Source organism: Cherax quadricarinatus, unplaced genomic scaffold, assembly GCF_038502225.1.
Source record: "Cherax quadricarinatus isolate ZL_2023a unplaced genomic scaffold, ASM3850222v1 Contig22, whole genome shotgun sequence".
Classification (NCBI taxonomy): Eukaryota; Metazoa; Arthropoda; class Malacostraca; order Decapoda; family Parastacidae; genus Cherax; species Cherax quadricarinatus.
Genome location: NW_027195048.1, coordinates 380,704 through 406,518, shown reverse-complemented (window position 1 = coordinate 406,518; position 25,815 = coordinate 380,704).

The following is a 25,815-nucleotide window of genomic DNA, read 5'->3' as shown; positions in this document are numbered from 1 at the left end:
GATGATAGGGTGTGGTGAAGAGAGGCTTCACTCCCAGAAGTTGGTATAGATGTTGCATTAAGTCAGATGTGAATTGTGTCCCACGGTCAGACAAAATTTCTCTAGGGATGCCCACTCTGGAGAAGATGGACAAAAGGGCTTCAGCCACCTCTGTAGTAGTTATGGTGTTTAAGGGTATGGCTTCAGGGAAACTCGAAGCATAATCAACTAATGTTAATATATATCTATGTCCCCCAGATGAAAGTGGAGATAAAGGACCAACGATGTCAATAGCTACTCTTTCAAAAGGTACCGTAAAGACTGGCATTTTGACCATAGGTACTCGCCGGGTACCTCGGGAGGATGACAGTTGGCAAACTTTACAAGATCTACAATAGGTAGTGACATCTGAGGACATTTTTGGCCAAAAAATAGGTTTCCCTAATTTTATTTAAGGTTTTACGATGCGAGAAATGTCCGGCCACTGGCAGGTCATGAGCCATTTTAAGAACAGTCTCTCTGCATTGACTTGGAACAACTAAGATGGAATAGTCTATCTCTTCTGAATTTAATTTGAATACCGACTTGTACAAGATATCTTTCATATATTCAAATTTATATGAAAAGTTTTTCCTTTGGATAACTTGATTTTGTTTAGCGGCATTATGGCAATTCTGAAGAGAAGGGCAGTTACGTTGTAAATTGACAAAGGAGTCCTTCGATATATCTAAAGGCTTGAAGTCAGGGAAAATCAAAGGATGGACAGTAGGAGAAGTCTGGGCTTTGGTCTGAGCCCTAGTCAAGACATTTATGGTATCGGAGGCGATATCTTCACTTTCATCTAACAAGTGAACCGGTGATCGTACTACCTCGCTTTTGAGAGTAGCATCAATGGTTTTTAATCCCACATGAATCTCATGAGACATTGTCTCATCTGAACTTTCGAGGGGCTTCTCTGACTCTACAGGAAGAGGATCTGAAACACTTATGTCCATCTTTGGTGATGAAAGGTCAACCTCAGAAGGAAGAATGGCACCTTTTACATTACCTATTAGTACGGAGCAAGAAGTGATGGGAGCTAGTACGGCTTCAGACCAACCTGTGAACCATTTAGACCTAATGTAACAACGGATGGTAGGAAAAGTGTCCGTACGGCCCAAGTAGTCTGAAAGTATAGCAGAGGAATGAGTTTCTTTAAGGTTAGGGAACAGCTTATCAGAAATGACTATACATGTGCATCCAGTGTCTCGTAAAATGGTAGATACATTAAGTCCATTAACTGTTCCTGAACAGAAAGGTGCTTGGTCATTACAGTCTTTAAAACATCTTCCAATTTTTTGGACCTTCTTAGAAGGACAATCTGGACGTTTATGTCCCTTAACACCACACAAATGACAAACAGGAATAAACGAAGTCATTTTACTTTCCACTAGAGGCTTTGATTTCTTAAGGTCTGATGAACCTTTGCCCTTAGGGTTCGATCCCTTTAGGTCTTTATAGGAATTGTGAGCCTCAGCATACAGGTCAGCAGACTCAGCAACTTCCTCAGCTTTAATCAGGTTACGTTCTCTAATGAATGTTCGTATCTGGTGAGGAAGAGCTGTCAGGAACTGGTCAGCAACCATGAAGTCTCTAAGAGATTCATAACTGTGATCAATTCCTGAACTCTCTATCCAAAAGTCGAACAAACGAAAGAGTGTTACCTGTAACTGCTGAAAGTTCTGGCCCGGCTGTAAGGTCGCTGGGATCCATATTTCGTTGTCCAAGTGATCCTTTATGTGGGTCTCAGTGAAAGCCGCGAACATTGCCTTTGCCTCTGCAAGCAGTCCACGGACGAAAGGTATTTTGTTGTTTGTTGCTGGCTTTAGACCCTGTATATTTGCAAAGAAGAATGTTATCGGACTGGTGGTATTGTTGGTACTGGGGGGGGATTTTTTTTCCGGCATTAGTATCTGTATCTGTTGGTTTGGAGAGTAGTCGTCAACAGAGTAAAGTCCGAGGCAGCTACGGTGAAAAGCTCTGTTCCACAAGGCACAGTACTCGCTCCCATCTTGTTCCTCATCCTCATATCCGACATAGACAAGGATGTCAGCCACAGCACCGTGTCTTCCTTTGCAGATGACACCCGAATCTGCATGACAGTGTCTTCCATTGCAGACACTGCAAGGCTCCAGGTGGACATCAACCAAATCTTTCAGTGGGCTGCAGAAAACAATATGAAGTTCAACGATGAGAAATTTCCATTACTCAGATATGGTAAACATGAGGAAATTAAATCTTCATCAGAGTACAAAACAAATTCTGGCCACGAAATAGAGCGAAACACCAACGTCAAAGACCTGGGAGTGATTATGTCGGAGGATCTCACCTTCAAGGACCATAACATTGTATCAATCGCATCTGCTAGAAAAATGACAGGATGGATAATGAGAACCTTCAAAACTAGGGAGGCCAAGCCCATGATGACACTCTTCAGGTCACTTGTTCTATCTAGGCTGGAATATTGCTGCACACTAACAGCACCTTTCAAGTTAGTTTAGTTTAATATGTTTATTATGCACCCCATACCCATCCTGTGGGCGGTAGTCAAAAGATTACAGAGGTACATAATTGGTCCAGGGACTGGACTCCAAAGTTTTGATAGCTGAGCAAGTTACAGAGGTAATGAATTCACAATTTACAAAGGTAATGAACTCACAATTTACAAAGGTAATGAACTCCAGGTAGGTCTAGTCACAATCATGACAAGTTACAAAGGTATTTACAGATTACAGAGGTACACAATGGGTCCAGGGACCGGGCTCCAAAGTTTTGATGGCTGAACTAGGTACAAGGTAATGAACTCACAAGTTACAAAGGTAATGAGCTCACAAGTTACAAAGGTAATGAATACTGTAAGAATGGTTACTTACGTTTATACATGGCTGCAATCATGAACAAATTTTAGAGTAATGAGCAATTCACACTTCCACACCTGGTCACAACTGTAGTGAGTTATTGGTGCAAATGTTGATTGCTGAGTCTCTCTCTCTCTCTCTCACACACACACACACACACATACAAATTCATACACACACACACATACACACACACACACACACACACACACAAACTCATACACACACACGCACACACACTCATACACACATGACGTGAAGTTGATGAGAAGAATACACTCGATCGAAGACCAGGCAGAACTACAAAGGGATCTGGACAGGCTGCAGACCTGGTCCAGCAATTGGCTCCTGGAGTTCAATCCCACCAAGTGCAAAGTCATGAAGATTGGGGAAGGGCAAAGAAGGCCGCAGACGGAGTACAGTCTAGGGGGTCAGAGACTACAAACCTCACTCAAGGAAAAAGATCTTGGGGTGAGTATAACACCAGGCACATCTCCTGAAGCGCACATCAACCAAATAACTGCTGCAGCATATGGGCGCCTAGCAAACCTCAGAACAAAATTCCGACATCTTAATAAGGAATCGTTCAGGACCCTGTACACCGTATACGTTAGGCCCATATTGGAGTATGCGGCACCAGTTTGGAACCCACACCTAGCCAAGCACGTAAAGAAACTAGAGAAAGTGCAAAGGTTTGCAACAAGACTAGTCCCAGAGCTAAGAGGTATGTCCTACGAGGAGAGGTTAAGGGAAATCAACCTGACGACACTGGAGGACAGGAGAGATAGGGGGGACATGATAACGACATACAAAATACTGAGAGGAGTTGACAAGGTGGACAAAGACAGGATGTTCCAGAGATTGGACACAGTAACAAGGGGACACAGTTGGAAGCTGAAGACACAGATGAATCACAGGGATGTTAGGAAGTATTTCTTCAGCCACAGAGTAGTCAGTAAGTGGAATAGTTTGGGAAGCGATGTAGTGGAGGCAGGATCCATACATAGCTTTAAGCAGAGGTATGATAAAGCTCACGGCTCAGGGAGAGTGACCTAGTAGCGATCAGTGAAGAGGCGGGGCCAGGAGCTCGGACTCGACCCCCGCAACCTCAACTAGGTGAGTACAACTAGGTGAGTACACACACACACTCATACACACACACACTCACATACACACACACACACACTCATACACATACACACAAACACACACACACACACACACACACACACACACACACACATGCACATATGTGGTAATGCTTTATTTACAGCTAGCAAAGTCAGGGTATTTCTCCAGAATTGTCTGTAATATACCACTGTGGATAAAATACTTTGCCATTTCTTGAACACTTCTGAGTGAGTTGTTTCTAAATTCATTAATTTTATCGCACTCCAGTACATAATGACGCAGGGTGTGACAATAATCCATCTGGCAAAGTTTACATTTCGTTTGGTCTACATCTGGTGGTGGTGATTTAACCTGCCAAAGATACTTGTAACCCAGCCGGAGCCGGGCGGTAGTGACATCCAAGAATCTGCTTATTTTGTTGGATGCACCATAGACATGTGGCTCCTCCTGCATGATAGAATGATGATAGATGGACTCACTGGTGTCAATCTCCCTGAGCCTTAAGTCCATAAAATTCAGCTGAAGTTCTTTTCGTATTATTGTTCTCAAACTACTACCTGACAAGCCAAGATTGTAATCTACTCCCTCTTTGAAAGCATACAGCTTAGCCAATTTATCAGTTCTATCATGCATCTGAAGACCAATGTGAGATGGAATCCACAGCACCTTTCAAGGCAGGTGAAATTGCCGACCTAGAAAATGTACAGAGAACTTTCACGGCGCGCATAACGGAGATAAAACACCTCAATTACTGGGAGCGCTTGAGGTTCCTAAACCTGTATTCCCTGGAACGCAGGAGGGAGAGATACATGATTATATACACCTGGAAAATCCTAGAGGGACTAGTACCGAACTTGCACACGAAAATCACTCACTACGAAAGCAAAAGACTTGGCAGACGATGCACCATCCCCCCAATGAAAAGCAGGGGTGTCACTAGCACGTTAAGAGACCATACAATAAGTGTCAGGGGCCCGAGACTGTTCAACTGCCTCCCAGCACACATAAGGGGGATTACCAACAGACCCCTGGCAGTCTTCAAGCTGGCACTGGACAAGCACCTAAAGTCAGTTCCTGATCAGCCGGGCTGTGGCTCGTACGTTGGTTTGCGTGCAGCAAGCAGCAACAGCCTGGTTGATCAGGCTCTGATCCACCAGGAGGCCTGGTCACAGACCGGGCCGTGGGGGCGTTGACCCCCGGAACTCTCTCCAGGTAAACTCCAGAGCTTCTAGATCAATCATTCTTCTATGTTTGTTGTGAAAATCAGGTCAATTCGCTCATAAATGTTGGGTCTGTGGCCCAAAATAGGTAAATAACTTACTTCCGAGATATAGGCCTATACGCGCGGCAGCCCAGGTACGCGGAGAAATATTGTTTTTTTGTCCGAAAAATTCGCTTTATTTACACTTTTTCCGTAACCTACGAGTGTTTATTGTAGTTAACCATCGTTAATCTCCGTTTTCTCTCATAATAGTGACTAGAGAATGGGTATATGATCTTGAGATGTGATTTGTCCGTCGACTTTTATCCTCTCGGGCGCCATATTATGCTATATTATTTTTTCTGATGTACCTTTTATGTTTCTATGCTATTATTATATCTCCTTATGTCATATTAGATCAATTGTGATAGGTAAATAAGCCTTATAATTGTTATTAGCATGAGTATGGAATATTTCGTTGGCTGGTGTGTGTCGGCCATCTCAATACTATTGCCAGAGGAGGTTCCTGATTGGTTCCTGCACCATGTTAACTCCGCCTACTCTACCATGGTCTCAAATTGTGATTTTATATTATATTAGATGTAAAGATATAAGAAATTGATGAGAAAAACAGGGAAAAACTGGTGCGTCATGGCGCTTCCTAGGCAAGGTGCTGTCACCATGCCTGTTATAAATAATATTATCATCATCTTTATTTACTACAAGTATATGGTATACACACCATAGCTGACATCAATGACATATTACTATATAGAAAGTCCTTTCTTTGTGCTGAGCATTCGAGGGAATTTTGGAAATTCCAAATACTTTGGGATTTTTATTATTATTATTATAATCAAAAAGAAGCGCTAAGCCACAAGGGCTATACAGCACTTTGGGATTTATGTGGGAGCAAAGGGCAGATTTTTTGCAGCATTCCAAGAACTAACAAATTTTTTTTTTTTTTTGTGAAATAAAGATAAGTTATTTAGAGGAAAAGTCTCGAAGAAAATTAGTATTAGCATTGTTGTCTGGGCACCAAGTGTCCAAACAACCTTACGTCCTCCCATATAGCACTACCTTCCTGCCAAAGGACATTTTCAGTAAATCAGTCCTTTTTTCAGTCTTTTCTCAGTTGTTGTTTGAGGTATCTTATTGATAAATATTTACAGTAACTAGAGTAAACATTTTGTCTTGTGCACCAAAACTGAAGGAAATCTGACGGTAAACAAAAAAGCAACAATTAATTGGATGACAGGCCCCTTGCGTAGTCTGTCAGCCAATAATGTTAAGTTGGCCCATAATGCCTAGGCATAATAGAGACTCTTTGTATTGCAACCCACTATTGTAAATATAACATCTCAATGTACTGTTTGCAAAGACATAAAATAAATAAATAAATAAAAATACATATTATTTTGTTCATTGGGAAATCTGAACCCATAAGTATTATATTACCTTTTTTATTTTTGGAGAAGCACTGAAATAATGGAATCATGCAGTGCCTGGGGTGAGTGGGAGGCAATCATGTTAGATCCAAGGAAGTTAAAAGTGGCTCCATTTCCTTGGATCAGGATTTAGTGTAACCAATACTCTATTATTATAATCAAAATGAAAGGCTAAACCTACAAGGGTCATACAGCACAGAGGCAATACTCAAGCCATTTGTTCTATAATAAAGAGCAGCTTCTGGGCCACTAGTGCAGATCACTATGTTCTCAGTGATGCCACAACAACTCATCTGGTATAAGAAATATAAGAGGAAAAATATTAAATAAACACTTAATTGGTTTAAACCATTTCATTTTTCATGGCTTACAATACATAAAAATATATTTTTTTCAAATTTATCATCATACAAAATATAACTATCAATTTTAAAGTCAATATGAGAAGTGGATGAAAAAACAGCCCCTGAAAAAAGTCAATCTGCCTCCATGCTTTAGTGGGGTTTGTATTCCCAACATTACCTCATTACCCAAAATTAACCAGACCAACCATACCTAACCACTACCAGTTTCTCAAAAAGCTCTTATTGTGCTGATGAATGCTCAACCACTTACCACTTTGAAATTAGTATGTCTGTTCTTTTCACTGTTTTAAATAGTAGTAGATTGTAATACAGTACATCATAATGTAAATTGTTCCATTGTAATACCAAATATCATTGTTTTAAACAGTACTAAGCTGTAATACATCACACTGTAAACTGTTACATTGTAATACTGTAATCTTCATTCACTAATTCAATAGTGTAACAAGTCTGTACTAGACTTATCAAAATCATGTAGCATCACCTGATATAATATTAAATTCTCCTGTACTCACTAACTCATCTAATGACCATATGAACTATGTACGTATTATTGCCTTACTATTCTTAAGTTAATCTTTAAGTTTGCCCGAAATGCTGAGCATACAGAGGGGCTTTTGGCATGTACACTCAACTATTATATTCCTCTGTACAACCATGTATTATTATTATTATAATCAAAAAGAAGCGCTAAGCCACAAGGGCTATACAGCGCTGCAGGGTAGGGAAGGAAGCAAGGGAATTGGATGGCAGAAGGGAGGGGGGATGATCAGCAGGTTACAGAAAACAGCGGGGCAGGGGATAGTACGGGGGTAGAGGGTAGCAAGAGATTCAAGTAGAAAGGGCTGAAAGTATCAGAATTTGTGAAGTAAGTCAGTCGTTGTCAAAAAGTCAATGAGAGAGTCCGGATGAAAGGTGGGTCCATCAGCGAGAAGGGAAGGTAAAGAGAGAGCAGCGGGGCGAAGACGACGACAGAGGTAAATTCTGCGTGCTCGTTGATAAAGTGGACAGTCCAACAGAATGTGGCTGACTGATAATGGAGCTTGGCAATTCTCACAGAGAGGAGCAAGACGCCTCTCCATGAGATATCCATGAGTAAGACAAGTATGGCCAATGCGAAGACGGGAGAGAGTAGTCTCCCAACCTCGACACTGGTGATAAGAAGACGGCCAGTAACCTATACTCGGTTTAATAGACTGAAGTTTGTTGCTGAGCATAGTAGACCAACGTTGTTGCCAACGGGTGTGAAGGTGGGAAGATATTACAGCAAAATAGTCCGTACATGGAATACCTCTATAAGAAACTGGTAGGTCATGTACTGCTGACCGCGCAGCAGTGTCTGCCTGTTCATTGCCCTGTACGTCAACATGACCAGGGACCCAACAAAAAACAATATCTTTATGCTTAGTAAAGATGCGGCGTAGCCAAAGTTGGATACGGAGGACTAAGGGGTGAGGTGTATCAAATTTTTGTATAGCCTGTAAAGCACTAAGGGAGTCTGAGACAACCACAAATGATGACACAGGCATAGATGCAATACGGATAAGTGCTGTAAGGATGGCATATAATTCAGCAGTAAAAATACTAGCTGAAGATAGTAAATGCCCTTGTACGACGCTGTCCGGAAACACTGCTGCGAATCCTACGCCGTCAGAAGACTTAGAGCCATCTGTGTACACAGCAATGGCATGAGAATGAGAGTGAAAGTGGTCAAGAAAAAGAGAGCGGGAAGCGACCGTAGACAGTTGGGCTTTCGAGCAAGGGAGGGAGAAAGAACAGACTCGAACAGCTGGAACTTCCCAGGGGAGTAGGGAAAAGTGAGATGCTACATGTACATAGAAAGGTGGTAGTTGAAGAGAAGACAAGAGCGAATGAAGGCGAAGAGAGAAGGGACGGAGTAAGCAGGGGCGGCGAACAAATAAAGAATGTCTACTAATATCAGTGACCATTCTATAAATGGAAGGATTGCGGAGATCATGAGAGCGTACATAGTAGCGCAGGCAATGGGCATCACGGCGATCGGATAAGGATGGAACGTTCGCTTCAGCATAGAGGCTTTCGACAGGGGAAGAGCGAAAAGCACCAAGGCATAAACGTAATCCTTGGTGATGAATGGGGTTAAGGCTAGAGAGAGTAGCAGGAGATGCCGCTGAATAGATCTGGTCACCATAATCAAGTTTCGATAAAATAAGGGTGGAATGTAGGTGAAGGAGGGTTCGACGATCAGCTCCCCACGAAAGATGAGCAAGGGTTTTAAGAAGGTTCAGCCGGCTGTGACAAGTTGCCTTCAGAGAGGTAATGTGAGGTTTCCAGGATAACCTACGATCAAAGAGGAGGCCCAGAAACTTGACTGTATCACGTTCTGGGATACGGGAGCCATAGAGGTACAAAGGATGATCGGAGATGACAGAGCGTCTAGTGAAAGTGATTTGGTGGGTTTTAGTGCTGGAAAATTTAAACCCATGTGTGGTGGCCCAATTGGAAACACGGTCGACTGCATGCTGGAGAGAAACTGTAAGGAGGTGACAGTCAGCGCCTGCACAGGCAATAGCGAAGTCATCAACATAGAGTGATGACCAAATATTTGATGGAAGACTAGAGGCCAAATCATTAATAGCAAGGAGAAAAAGTGTTGTGCTCAGAACACATCCCTGGGGGACACCTTCAGCTTGGATAAAGTCCGGGGAGAGCACATTATTAACCCGAACACGGAAATGCCTGTCAGTTAAAAAGTTCTTAAGGAAGGATGGTAGATTGCCTCGAAGGCCTAAGGAGTGGGCTTGGGCTAAAATATTATACCTCCAAGTTGTGTCATATGCCTTCTCAAGGTCAAAAAATATGGCAATAACTGAGTGGTTATTCGCAAAGGCATTACGAACATACGTATCCAAGCGCAGTAAGGGGTCTATGGTAGAACGTCCCTTACGAAAGCCATATTGACGAGTGGAGAGACTGTTGTGTGTCTCTAAATACCACACTAAACGTCTATTTACTAGACGTTCCATTACTTTGCAAACTGCACTGGTAAGAGCAATGGGACGATAGTGGGAGGTTTCATGTCCCGTAGTGCCTGGTTTGCGGAAAGGGAGAACAATGGCGGATTTCCACAGCTGTGGAAGAACTCCTTGTGACCAAATAAGATTGTAAAGGCGTAATAGGACTGCAAGGGCTGACTGATGTAAATGTTGTAGCATACGAATATGAATGTCGTCGGGCCCAGCTGCCGATGATCGACAAGCTGAGAGTGTTGCCTCCAGTTCTTGAAGTGTAAAAGGCACATTATACTGTTCTTCTCTGAGAGAAGAAAAGTCCAAGGGTGCTAACTCTCTGGCAGACTTTGAGGAAAGAAATGAGGGGCATAGATGGAGTCCCTGAGAAATACGGACCAGGTGATTGCCAATTTCATTGGCAACATCTAGTGGGTTTGCTATATCAACACCGGCAACCCGCAGAACAGGAGCCGGGTCAGGAGAATATTTACCACTCAGTTTTCGTACTTTTTTCCAGACTGCACTCATAGAGGAAGCAGAGGTGATGGTGGAGACATAATCTCGCCAGCAAGTGCGTTTAGCGTCACGGATGACACGGCGAGCGATCGCACGCTTCTGTTTAAAATCAAGGAGTCGCTCTGTGGTTCTATTGTACCGGTACCTGCCCCATGCAGCGCGTTTCAAACGTACTGCACGAGCACAAGCAGGAGACCACCAAGGCACGCATTTCTGAGAATGCCTGCCCGAAGTTTGGGGTATAGAATGAGAAGCTGCGGTGAAAACGGAGGACGAGAAGAGGTGTAAAAGCTCATCGATGGAGGACGAAGAAGGAACCTCTTTAAAAACAGTCAGGTGTGAGTAAAGGTTCCAATTTGCCCGATTAAATTGCCAGCGTGGGGTGCGAAGAGGTGGCGAATATGAAGGGGAAGTAAGAATGATTGGGAAATGATCACTGTCATGTAAGTCCGGGAGAACAGACCAAGTGAAGTCTAATGCGGCGGAGGAAGAGCAAACTGAGAGATCGATGCAAGAGAGAGTATGAGTCCGAGGATCAAAATGGGTGTGAGTACCTGTATTTAAAACATGGAGGGGGTGGGTGGCAAGAAAAGCCTCTAACTGAATTCCACGGGAATCACAGTGAGACCCCCCCCAGAGGAAATGGTGGGCATTAAAATCACCAAGTAACAGAATCGGTGGCGGTAATGACGAAACAAGGAAGGCAAAATCCGGAATAGATAATGCCCGAGAAGGAGAGAGATATAAAGAACAGAGCGTATACCACCTATGTAAGTGGATACGGGCTGCTGTGTAATGCAGCGAAGTATGAACAAATAGCTGATGGTACGGAATATCAGTGCGGAGAAGAAGGGCACTTTCATTAAAGGTCCCATCAGGAAAAGGATCTGAAGAATACAATAAATTATAGCCTGAGATGTGAGAAATAACAGCAGAGTGTAATTTTGGTTCCTGTAAGCAAACACCAACAGGGGCAAACTGGGAGAGTAACATCTGAAGCTCACCCCGATTACCCCTGAGGCCGCGTATATTCCACTGTAAAAAGGCCATGATTGGCAATGATAAAGATACTTGAAATCCGCAGGTAAGGGTTCCTACGGACTAGAAGGGTTAGAAAAGTCCACATGCGGAGGCAGTGGAAAATGTTCAAGCAGCGAAGGAACGGTGCGCTGTGAAGAAAGGAGTTGCGCAGATGGAGCAGAGGAGAGAGAAAGAGCGGAAGGTGGATCAGTGTCCATTGATGGTTTGGTCTCTGCAATATATTCAGAGATTGCTTCAAGTGTTTCGGAATTCAGAGATGTCGTATGGGAGACAATATTGGGAATGGTAGGGGGAGGATGAGTAAAGATTGGAACTGTATTGGACTGTACCAAGGTAGGGGGATGCGAAAGGGTGGAGGGAACTGGAGAAGCGTGGCAGGGGACAGAAGAGACAGGAACCTGGGAGGTGGCAGAAGAGGAAGAAACTTGGGAGGGAACAGGGGAGGAAGGTACATTACGAGGAGGAGGGTGAACCTCTGCACTTGTAACTGAGCCAGTGAGAGGGGAAGAACTAGGGACAGAGACAGGGAGGGTAAAATGAGGAGGTGGAAGATGGGTAGGAGGTGTTACCGGACCTTTTTTTGACTTTTGAGAAGTAGAGGGACGATTGGGAAGAGGTGTCGTACGAGGTCTCGTCGATACTGAGGCTTGTAAGAGAGAACTCGAAGAAGCGAGATTAGACTGAGGCGTTGAAGTAGGGACGTCTGAGCCGAGGACAGCAAAAGGATTAGATACAGGAGTGATTATGGGAGAGGTAACCACAGAGGTGGGTGTAGAAGATGGGATACCAGAAGTGGGGGGACGTTTTGAAACACGGGAATAAGAAACACGTGGGAGTCTCCCTTGGAGGCGGAGATGAGAAACTGCCATGGCATAAGGGAGACCTTCTGTCTCTTTGAGGTAACGGATTTCCCGCTCGTTTAAATAGACCTGACAACGGCGAGAGTACGAAGGGTGAGCCTCATGACAGTTAAGGCAAGAGGGAGATCGATTGCAAGACGTATTAGAATGGTCATCGGCACCACAGACTGGGCATTCGGCGATAGATCTGCAATATTTCGCTGGATGGCCAAATCGCCAGCAATTTCTACACTGTTGTGGTGTAGGGATCACCTTTCGAACTTGTAACCGATGTCCTGCTATATAAACTGAGGATGGGAGTTCTCGGCTGTCAAAAGTTAAACGAGCCACATTGCTAGGGTATCGTCTCCGCCCACGGGCAGGAAGAACGTAAGTGTCTACCTTGAGGATTGGGAGATCTTGGAGTTCCAGCTGTTCTAGAATGTCGGTGCCACATGTCTGGAAATTTTGTTGAACTATGGTATGGGGCAGAATGACGGTACCACTACAAGAATTGAGGGAATGATGTTTTTCAAGGGTGACAGGAACAGTATCTATATGGGAAAGACGAGAGAGCTCACGAGCCTGGGTAGCATTCTGTACGGTAATGATGCGCGTACCGCTCTTAAGAGCATGAAAAGAAATATCTTTACCAACATGGCGTAGGAGTGCCTTGCCAATACTATGGTCAGAAAGATAGGCAGTAGAGGAAGTTGGTCGTAAAGTGAAGAATTTAGTCCACTGTTCAGTCTGAAACTGAGCGTGGAAAGGTAGTGAAGGACGTGTCGATCGTTTCTGAGAACGAGAAGGTGAAGGTGGAGAAGTATCATCAGCAGGTAATTGTCGTTGACGTTTAGGCGTGGGACCAGAGTTGGTCCGACGTGGAACGGGTCGGCGATTTGAAAATTGCCGCACCGTAGAGGGAGAGGCCGGAAGCATAGTCAGAGGAGAGCGAAGGTCTGATAAATCGAAGGAGTCAGTCGAGGCCTCAGTACCTGAAGCGGGTGAGGAAACAGCACCGGCAATAGGTACAGAGGCATGAGGAATGTCTGAAGAGTGGTCCAAAGACGAGGCGGGGTCAGAACGGGGTGCGGTATCAAGAAGGGGCCCGGGGGTACCAGGTTCATGGACTAGGGCTGCCATGGTTAGGTTACTTCTTTCTTTTTGTTTTTAAGAAAAAAAAAGAAAGAAGAAAAGAAAATAAAAATAAAAAAAAGAAAAAAAAAAAAAGGGGGGACCGGGGAGGGATAGTTCCTAGGAGGAATGAAAGGGCCAGAAATCTCCCTCCGCGCCCAAGAGGACCTCAGCACCGCAAGTAGCGCAGATGCAGCATGGAACCCGTGCCATACCCTACCCATCATGCTAGTAAACTAACAATCCGGGATAGCAACCTCACATCTGCCGAGCTACCTCGGTGGACAAAAGAGAGGGCGGCCGGATATCCGCCACAAAGCATACCTCCTTCGGCCACCACCCCCGGAATCCGAAAGGTGGCTTCCAGAGATACACTCGTCGCCCGAAAGACACCCAAAGCTACTCCGGGATACCGGAGAGGGATCGGGACATCCCCAGGCGATCCAGATTCCACGGCAAACTACGCCACCGCTAAGAACCTCAACGGAATGGGATGGACCCCGGTATCCTTTCTCCTACCCAGGAACTAGCGCGCCTGTGGGAGAAATCCCAAAGGACAAAAAGAGGAAGGGCAAAAGGGAGGAGTGGGGAGGAGGAGGAGGAAAGGAAAAAGGGGAGGATGGGGAGGATGGGATAGGGGAGGGGAGATTGGGGGGTAATTAGGTTCGGTCTGAGGAAGAAGACCGATAGGTCTAATTCCTCAGACCAAGAGCCTCTTCACCACGCCAAGGAGCCCCCCTTGAAGAGGTGTACAACCATGTAATTTGTCAAAATAAAAAATCTAATCTAATCTAACCACAAGATTTACACGCCGGGTCACCATCTGGAAAAGACCCGGGCCGGAAGTACCGGCAAATCTCTAATGAATGAATGAATGAATAAGATTTACATTTTTTTTAACACGCTAGCTATCTCTCACCGAGGCAGCGTGACCCGAAAAAGAATACTTTCACCATCATTCACACTATCACTGTCTTTGCAGAGGCCCGCAGATATGAAAGCTCAAATGTCACTCAAAACTAAATATCTCAAACCCCTCCTTTAGAGTGCAGGCTCTGTACTACTTGTCTAGGCAGTTCAATGGTTTCTGACACCTGTCCATGTAAGTTCATTTTGCAATGCTGTTAATGTAATAGTACAATGATTATTATAATCATGGAAAGCACTAAAACCCTGTGGGTCATTTAGTTCAACACAGCAAGGGTGAGGGAGACGGTATAGAAAAACAAAGAGGTGGTGGATTTGGGGAAAGAAAAATGTTAAGAGGAGAGTCTCAGTCAGTGAAGTCAATTATTCTTTCCTAGCTGAGAGCTTATATGCATAGGTGAGCATTCCATTGACATGATACCCATTATCTGTTATTTGTCTGCTCTCACAATTTTCAAGACTCTTCCAAGTATCCATTTGTTAAGAAATTCTAGAGAAAATGCACATTTAAGGCAAGATCTTCAGTGGAGTCTAAGATGAAATCTGCATGTTCTGAGATAAGGAAGATATAGCATATTATACAGCTGATGATAAGGCATACCCACCTGCTCCAGACCCCGCTTGACAACAATGTTTCTAGATGTGCCACCTGTATGAAGTCTCACATCCCTCTTGAAGTACTAACTGTTCAAGTCCAGGCTCTTCTATCTCATCTTCATCTGTTATCTGCCTTCCTTTTAACTAGATTATAATCAAATAAAGCACTAAACCAACAAAGGTCTTCTTAACTAGATTATTATTATTATTATAATCAAAAAGAAGCGCTAAGCCACAAGGGCTATACAGCGCTGTAGGGTAGGGAAGGAAGCGAGGGTATCGGGCGGCAGAAGGGGGAAAGGATGATTAGTAGGTTACAGAAAACAGCGGGGCAGGGGACAGTGCGGGGGTAGAGGGTAGCAAGAGATTGAGGTAGAAAGGGCTGAAGGTATCATCAGAGTTTGTGGAGTAAGTCAGTTGTTGTCAAAAAGTCAATGATAGAGTCCAGATGAAAGGTGGGTCCATCAGCGAGAAGGGAAGGTAAAGAGAGAGCAGCGGAGCGAAGACGACGTTGGAGGTAAATTCTGTGTGCTCGTTGATAAAGTGGGCAGTCTAACAGAATGTGGCTGACCGAAAATGGAACCTGACAATTCTCACAGAGAGGAGCAGGGCGCCTCTCCATGAGATATCCATGAGTAAGACGAGTATGGCCAATGCGAAGGCAGGAGAGAGTAGTCTCCCAACCTCGACACTGGTTACAAGAAGAAGGCCAGTAACCTATACTCGGTTTAATAGAACAAAGTTTGTTACTGAGCAGAGCAGACCAACGTTGTTGCCAACAGGTGTGAAGGTGGGTAGCTATTACAGCAAAATAGTCCAGAAATGGAACACCTCTATATGAAATTGGTACGTCATGTACTGCTGACCGCGCAGCAGTGTCTGCCTGTTCATTGCCCTGTACATCAACATGACCAGGGACCCAACAAAAAACAATATCTTTATGCTTGGTAGAGATACGGCGTAGCCAAAGTTGGATACGGAGAACTAGTGGGTGAGGTGTATCAAATTTCCGTATAGCCTGTAGAGCACTAAGGGAGTCTGAGACAACCACAAATGATGACACAGGCATAGATGCGATACGAATAAGTGCTGCAAGAATGGCATACAATTCAGCAGTAAAAATGCTAGCCGAAGATAGTAAATGCCCTCGCACGATGCTGTCCGGAAACACTGCTGCGAATCCGACGCCGTCAGAAGATTTAGAGCCATCTGTGTACACGGCGATGGCATGAGAATGAGAGTGGAAGTGGTCAAGAAAAAGAGAGCAGGAAGCCACCGTAGGCAGTTGGGCTTTCGAGCAAGGGAGTGAGAAAGAACAGACCCGAACAGCTGGAACTTCCCAGGGGGGTAGGGAAAAGTGAGATGCTACATGAACATATAAAGGTGGCAACTGAAGGGAAGACAAGAGCGAATGTAGGCAAAGAGAGAAGGGACGGAGCAAACAGGGGCGGCGAACAAATGAAGAATGTCTACTAATATCAGTGACCATTCTATAAATGGAATGATTGCGGAGATCGTGAGAGCGCACATAGTAGTGAAGGCAATGGGCATCACGGCGATCAGCCAAGGATGGAACATTCGCTTCTGCATAGAGGCTCTCAACAGGGGAAGAGCGAAAAGCACCAAGGCATATACGTAATCCTTGGTGATGGATGGGGTTAAGGCTAGAGAGAGTAGCAGGAGAGGCAGCTGAATAGATCTGGCCACCATAATCGAGTTTCGATAAAATGAGGGCTGAATGTAGGCGAAGGAGAGTTCGACAATCAGCTCTCCATGAAAGATGAGCAAGGGTTTTAAGAAGGTTCAGCCGGCTGTGAAAAGTTGCCTTTAGAGAGGTAATGTGGGGTTTCCAGGATAACCTACGGTCAAAGAGAAGGCCTAGAAACCTGACTATCACGTTCAGGGATACGAGAGCCATAGAGGTACAAAGGACGATCGGAGATGACAGAGCGTCTAGTTAAAGTAATTTGGTGAGTTTTGGTACTGGAAAATTTAAACCTATGCGTGGTGGCCCAATTTGAAACACGGTCGACCGCATGCTGGAGAGAAACTGTAAGGAGGTGACAGTCAGTGCCTGCACAAGCAATAGCAGTCATCTATATAGAGTGATGACCAAATACAGTGGACGCCCGCATAACGATCACCTCCGAATGCAACCAATTATGTAAGTGTATTTATGTAAGTGCTGTTGTATGTGTATGTTTGGGGGTCTGAAATGGACTAATCTACTTCACAATATTCTTTATGGGAAAAAATTCGGTCAGTACTGGCACCTGAACATACTTCTGGAGTGAAAAAATATCGTTAACCGGGGGTCCACTGTACTGGATGGAAGAATAGAGGCCAACTCATTTATAGCAAGGAGACAAAGTGTTGTGCTCAGAACACATCCCTGAGGGACACCTTCAGCTTGGACAAAGTCCGGGGAGAGCACATTATTGACTCGAACATGGAAATGTCTGTCAGTTAAAAAGTTCTTAAGGAAAGATGGTAGATTGCCTCGGAGGCCTAAGGAGTGGGCTTGGGCCAAAATATTATACCTCCAAGTTGTGTCATATGCCTTCTCAAGGTCAAAAAATATGGCAATAACTGAGTGGTTATTCACAAAGGCATTACGAGCATACGTATCCAAACATAGTAAGGGGTCTATGGTAGAACGGCCCTTATGAAAGCCATACTGACGAGTGGAGAGACTGTTGTGTGTCTCTAAATACAGTGGTCCCCCGCTTTTCGTAGTTCCCGGCAATCATAAAATTCGCCAATCATAGGGGTATTTTCGTATAAACATGGACTCGCTTTTCATAGATTGACTCGCGAGTCGTAGTTCGTCCGGGACGCGTACGCACGGCGTGGGCCAGGGCGGCAGCCAGTCTGGCATTGTTTACCAGTGAGCGAAGGTCCCCTCGCGTGCTCCAGTGAAATATTTCATAATATTCCATTTATTTTAGTGCTTGCAAGTACTAAATAAGCTACCATGGCTCCAAAGAAAGCTCCTAGTGCCAACCCTGTGGTAAAGAAGGTGAGAAATACGATTGAATTTAAGAAAACCATCATTGAACAATATGAAAGTGGTACAAGTGTGGCTGAACTGTCCAGGATGTATAAGAAACCCTACACAACCTTATGTTCCATAGTGACCAAGAAAAATGAAATAAAGGATGCTGTTGTTGCAAAGGGAGTGACGTCGTGGTTCTCAAACTAACCAGAACCAGGCTCATTCTTCCAATTCGGGGGAATTCGAGCGCCCCAGTCAAACTGTCCCATGGTGACAGTACGTGATATTGAGTACACCATTCCCGTTCACAATTCCTTTGAAGCCTTAAGCACTCTCGAGAATGACAATCCTGCTGATGATGTTGCTTCACATGTCTCTGACATAGATGATTTTGGGAATGAAGTGGAACAAGTCTTTTCTGATGACAATCCACCTTTTTGTTTGCACATAACTTCCAATGCAACCATAGGCCCTATAGTGCAAGCATCTGTTCATAATGCGCCCGTTCATTTGTTCATGGACTCTGGTGCGCAAGTCAATATTATTAGGTCTAGTTTGTTTAAGGATAAGCAGTTACGACATGTCCTTCTCGTAGAACCGACTCATGTGTCCTCCCTTAGTGGAGTAGCTGGTTCTCACCTGCGTGTCCGAGGTCGGACTTCCCTAACTTTTTCTATCCAAGGTAGAGACTTCACTGCTTCCTTCCTTGTTGTCGACCAGATTACTTTCCCTGGTGACCTTCTACTGGGATTTGCTTCCATGCGAGACTTACGCATTGTGCTCGACCCGTACCGATGGCATGCCCAAATTGACGACTTGATCGTTCCATTCTGGGGTTACCAGCTTGGATCAGAAATCTGTCATACTGCTGCAGAGTATGATGTACGGATTAAGTCCTTATAAGCCAATGCATTCTCCAGTAGCGTACCCAAGCGGTCAGGCACTGGTAATTCTGTCACTCCCGTCTGTGTTCCACCTATACCTTCAGACTTGCAGGATAGTGTTCCGTTGCCTCAAGTGTCCAAGGACACTCAGACTGCCTTGAGTGCACAACCTATCCTTGCAATGACTGCTAGTTCGAGTAGTGTTTCTCCACAGGGGATGCCTTGTCAGAAAACGATTACTTGAAACTAGTAATGCCATCTCTTGTTGATGTCACATGCCGTCTGCAGAAAGACGTCTCTGTTGCGGCTCGTGCTCTCACTAGAGTGTCTGTAGTTGTTCCTAGTGTTCCAGATGGTGATAACGTCCTAGTTGACAGTGATTCCTGCAAAGTAAAAGGTCTATTTGTTGAACCATCCTTACATGTTGTAAGAGATAGTAAGATCCATTTCTTCCTAGCTAACACTTCTGGTCACAGTGTTCGTCTCAGAGCCAATACCAATCTTGTTGACCTTGTTCACTATCCTTACCCTGTTCAGGTAGAGGACGAGTTGTCACCTGACCAGTGGGTCGGTGCTATTTCTGCCGGGGAGACCTCATCCACTTCACTGGATCAATCTGTTCCACCAGTTGAGGAGAAAGACTTAGCTCCCACTGACTTCCCAGATGAAGTCAAGCGTTTGTTGACTCTGTTGAACAAACGTCGTAAAGCCATTGCCTTACCAGGTGAGAAGATGGGTATAACGAACTTATTGTCCCATCGTATTCCACTTGAACCTGGTACTAGACCTATCTACATACCTGCGTACAGAATGCCTCATTCACAAGTTGCTGTCGCAGAAGAATTAATTAATCAAATGCTTGATGATGGAGTTATTGCACATAGCAATTCACCTTGGAATGCACCCTTGATCCTAGTACCTAAGGAGGATGGTACTTGGCGCCCAGTAATTGACTTTAGGAAGTTAAACGCGAAAACTATTCCAGATCGCTTTCCACTCCCTGTACTGGGTGATCTTTTACGTAACATCGGAGATAACAAAGTCTTTTCAACCCTGGATTTGTTACAAGGGTTTTGGCAAGTCCCTCTTCACGAGGACAGCCAAGAGCTAACTGCATTCTCCACTCCTACAGGTCATTATCACTTCCTCCATATTGCGTTTGGATTACAATCCTCCCCTATCACGTTCTCAAGGCTCATGACTAATATCTTTAGAGGTCTCATAGGTAATGCACTTATGGTGTACTTAGATGACGTAATTGTCATGTCTAAAGACGTGGATACACACTTGATAAGACTTGATGTAGTACTTGGTAAGCTTGAAGAAGCCAATTTAAAGATCAAACTGTCTAAATGTCAATTTTTCAGATCAGAAATTAAGTTTCTTGGTCACGTAGTCACTCCTAGAGGGGTTACGACTGCCCAAAGTAAAGTAACTGCAGTACTAAATTTTCCAACTCCCAAAACTGCTGATGCCGTAAGATCTTTTGTGGGCTTAGCAGGTTTTTATAGATCTTTCATTGCCAATTTTTCTTCCATAGCTGCTCCTCTAACTGAGTTGCTTAAGAAAGATGCTCCTTTTGTTTGGACCTTCCGTCAAGAAAGAGCATTCCAAACTCTAAAAGAAAAGCTAACATCTGCTCCAATTTTGAAATTTCCAGATTTTTCTAAGCCCTTCTATCTGACAACTGATGCTAGTTCAACTGGCATAGGTGCCGTACTAGCTCAGAAGACCGATGGCAAGTACAACGCAGTTGCATTTGCTAGCCGAGTCCTTACGAAGGCTGAACGTAATTACACAGTAACTGAGCAAGAAGCTTTAGCAATAGTATGGTCTTTAAAGCACTTCCGAGACATTTATCAGTACTCTGTTCATGTCTTGACAGACCATGCTCCACTGATACCTTTATTCCAGAACAACCTACTGGAAGGTTAGCCAGATGGACCTTGACTATCCAAGAGTTCAATCCCACCTTTGAACACTTACCTGGCAAGTCAAATGTAGTCGCAGATGCCGTATCGCGACATGTTAGTATAGTAACTGCAGACCCTCCATTTAGTGCTGAAGATGTAAAGAATGCTCAACGAACAGATCCCATGTGGTCTGGTGTGATTCGATTCCTGCTCCAGGAAGATCTTATTCTGACTGTGAAGCCACCAGCACCCATCAGTGACTTTGTCATGAACCAAGAATTACTGTATCGAACAGCCGAGTTGGGTACTCCTAGCAGAAGAGTATACCAGTTAGTAATTCCACAGTCACTAGTGAATGTAGCCTTACAGCTAGTTCACGATGTACCAGGTGTTGCACACCCTGGTATGGATCGTTCAGTAAAACAAGCCAGATTGAAATACTTTTGGCCTCGTATGGCAACTGATATTTCTGAGTATGTTAAGAAATGTAGTGTCTGCATGCAACATAAAGGTAATGCTAATGGCCCTAATCCAATCCAAGTGTATCCAACTACTAGCGAACCGTGGGAAAGAGTTGCGCTAGATTTGTTAACTAATTTCCAATGTTCCCTCCAAGGCAACAAACATCTGTGTGTTATGGTAGACCATTTCACCAGATATTGTGAGTTAGTTCCTATTGCAGATAAGACTGCTGAGACAGTAGCTAAAGCATTTAAAGAACGCATTATCTGCAGGCATACCACCCCTAAGTCCCTAGTAACAGATAATGGAGGTGAATTCTGTAATGAGATTCTTGAAAATTTGTGTACCTTGTACAAGATCTCTAAATCCACCATTGTTCCTCATCATCCTGCCAGCAATGGGTTAGCCGAACGAACCAATAAGAAAGTACTTGATGTCTTGAGAGCCACTATCAATCCCAACAGTGAAACTTGGGATGAAGTTATACCTGATGTGCAGTGTGCTATAAATTCTGCTTACAATGTTTCTATAGGTGACACTCCACATTATGCATTGTATGGTGTAGATAAACGTTTGCCTTATGAGTTGCTATATTCTAATCCGAAACCAAATTACAACCCTGATGATTTCATAGCAACTCGTACCAGCTTAGCTCAAAGTGTTTTTAGAAGAATCCGTGAAACACTTCATAAGTCAACAGCAGAATTTACAAGAGTCGCAAACACTCGAGCAAAGCCATCCAAAATCAAAGTAGGTTCGAGAGTTATGCTGACTAACTTTAACAAAACGTCTGCAATGCCAAAGCTTGATCAAAAGTTTGTTGGTCCCTATCGAGTAGTTGAACATATCACTGGTAATAAGTATAAGGTTAGAGAAATTAGTACTGGTCAGTATAAAGAATCGCATTTAGATCATATGAAGTTAGTATGTGATGATAATGATGTTCCAACCCAGACTAATGTGACAGACTCTGACAATCCTCCTGTTCCTGTACTCTCTTCCTCTGATACTCAGTCAGACGATCAACCTGAGTGTCGTTATTCCCTACGTACACGACAGGTATTGAGAAATCCTCAAGTATCATTTGTAACTTCCAATTCAGATTTGCCTCAAATACAGCATGAGTTAGCCAATGCAACAGAGTTTGATCCTCCCAGAGATGACACTCATTCTGCCTATGTCAATCTTACCCTAGCAGAGTTGAGGTTAAATGTAAATAACCTGTATAGATGAATAATTACAGTATCAACTTATCAGTATTCAAGAATTTTTTTTTTTTGTGTTCACGTTCTCTCCGAATTCTGAGAGTTAACAGTCTAGATTTGAGTGCACCGAATCTGCCTTTCTGTTAAACACACTTTCTTTGTATATATTCCTTCCTCAGAATCCGTAGATCACATGAATACAGATCGATCGATCAAATTTTTTTTTATCACTTCTATTGTGTAATCCCAACGTTGAATTTCATTTGATGAGTTGTGCTATATTATACCTTGTATTGCATTACAGTTTCAGTTACGTAAGCTTCCATTCCAATGTTCTACTTATGTATGTTATAATGTTCAATTGTTGTGTACTTTGACATTGTATAGAATCAGCCCAAGCCGTACACCTGCCATCTCTAGTTTGTATTAGTTGTATGTCGGGACGACATACGTTAGCGTCGCTGAGCTCTCAGTAGTAGTACCAGTAACCAGTGTACCAGTAGATGACTCACTACCAACCGTCTCTGCGTGAATCACTGTCTGTATTCATATTGTTGCTGACCACAGCAGTATTCAAACACCCCCCTCACATATGGGTACTGGGGTTAGTTAGTCTTACGAGAGAGAGCAAGGAGGCAGGCCACGGCTGTTTGGCGCTACCCACATTATCCGTAATATACGTACTTCCAGCCTACGTGAGTATTTCTTTACCCTATCCACGTGTTCAAACCCCACATGATAACTTGACCCTAAGGGAATTTTGGAGAGAACACTTCAGCATCCTCCACTGCATAACCCTTATAGGTATGGCTTGGGAGGGAGTGACTACCAGGACTTTGAACTCTGCCTGGAGAATATTGTGGCCAGATTGTGTCGACAAGAGGGATTTTGAAGGATTTGGGACTGACCCTAATGAGCCTATGTCTGTTGTAAAATCAATTGTGGCACTGGGGAGTTCCATGGGGTTGGATGTGAGTTTGGAGGATGTGAAGAATTGGTGGAAGACCACAATGAAGAGCTCACCACTGAGGAGCTGCAAGAGCTTCAGCAGGAAGAGCAACACATCACAGCTCAGAATCTTGCTGCAGAGGAGGAGGAAGAGAGATGCAAGAAGGTGCCTTCTTCAGAAATTAAAGAGATTTTTACTATGTGGGGTAAGATGGAAAGCTTTATGGAGAAACATCACCCTAACAAGGTTGTTGCAAGCCAGGTTGGCAACATGTACAGTGACAAAGTCTTGGGCCATTTTAGGGAAGTGTTAAAGCGATGCCAGAAACAGAGCTCTCTCCACAGTTATTTTGTGAGACAGGACTCCAGTGACTCTCAAGGTGGTCCTAGTGGCATTAAGAAACAGAAGAGAAGCAACCCCAGAAAAGCAAATGGTACCTGAGGTGTTGATGGAAGGGGATTCCCCTTCCAAACTATAAACAATCCACTCTCTCTCCTCCTCCAGTCTCCCATACACTAAGAAGAATCTCCAATAAAGGTAAGTGTTATGCTGTTAATGTTTCATTCATCATTTCCCATTGTATTGTTTATGTGCTACATGTATATTTCATGTTAAAATTTTTTTTGTTTTAATACTTCTGGGTGTCAGGAACGGATTAATTGTATTTACATTATTTCTTATGGGGAAAATTGATTCGTAAATCGTAAATTTCGTTTATAGTAACGGCTCCAGGAACGGATTAATTACGAACGAGGAACCACTGTACCACATTAAACGTCTATTTACCAGACGTTCCATCACTTTGCAAACTGCACTGGTAAGAGCGATGAAACGATAGTGGGAGGCTTCATGTCCCGTAGTACCCGGTTTGCAGAAAGGGAGAACAATGGCAGATGTCCACAGCTGTGGAAGAACTTGTAACCAAATAAGACTGAAAAGGCCTAAGAGGACTGCAAGGGCTGACTGATGTAAATGTTGTAACATACGAATATGAATGTCGTCGGGCCCAGCTGTCAATGATCGGCAAGCTGAGAGTGTTGCCTCCAGTTCCTGAAGTGTAAAAGGCACATTATACTGTTCTTCTCTGAGAGAAGTCCAAGGGTGCTAACTCTCTGGCAGACTTTGAGGAAAGAAACAAGGGGCACAGATGGAGCCCCAGAGAAATACAGACCAGATGACTGCCAATTTCAATGGCAACATCTAGAGGGTTTGCTATATCAACACCGGTAACCCGCAGAACAGGAGCCGGGTCAGGAGAATATTTACCACTCAGTTTCCGTACTTTTTTCCAGACTGCACTCATAGAGGAAGCAGAGGTGATGGTGGAGACAATCTCGCCAGCAAGTGTGTTTAGCGTCACGGATGACACGGCGAGTGATCGCATGCTTCTGCTTAAAATCAGAAGTCTCTCAGTGGTTCTATTATACCGGTACCTGCCCCAAGCAGCATGTTTCAAACGTGCTGCACGAGCACAAGCAGGAGACCACCAAGGCACGCATTTCTGAGAATGCCTGCCCGAGGTTTGGGGTATAGAATGAGAAGCTGAGGTTAAAACTGATGACGAGAAGAGGTGTAAAAGCTCATCAATGGAGGACGAAGAAGGAACTTCACTAAAAACAGTTGTGAGTAAAGGTCCCAATTTGCCTGATCAAATTGCCAGCGTGGGATACGAAGAGGTGGTGAATATGAATGGGAAGTAAGAATGATTGGAAAATGATCACTGTCATGTAAATCTGGGAGAGCAGACCAGGTGAAGTTTAGTGCAGCGGAGGAAGAGCAGACTGAGAGATCGATGCAAGAGAGAGTATGAGTACGAGGATCAAAATGGGTGTGAGTACCTGTATTTAAAACATGGAGGGGGTGGGAAGCAAGAAAAACCTCTAGCTGAATGCCACGGGAATCACAGTGAGACCCCCCCCCCAGAGAAAATGATGGGCATTAAAATCGCCAAGTATCAGAAGTGGTGGCGGTAATGACGAAACAAAAAAGGCAATATCCGGAATAGATAATGCTCGAGAAGGAGAGAGGTACAAAGAACAGAATGTATACCACCTATGCAGGCGGATACGGGCTGCTGTGTAATGCAGCGAAGTACGAACAAATAGCTGATGGTATGGAATATCAGTGTGTAGAAGAAGGGCACTTTCATTAAAGGTCCCATCAAGAAAAGGATCCGAAGAATACAATAAATTATAGCCTGAGATGGGATAGATAACAGCAGAGTGTAATTTTGGTTCTTGTAAGCAAACACCAACAGGGGAAAATTGGGAGAGCAACATCTGAAGCTCACCCCGATTACCCCTGAGGCCGCGTATGTTCCACTGTAAATAGGCCATGATTGG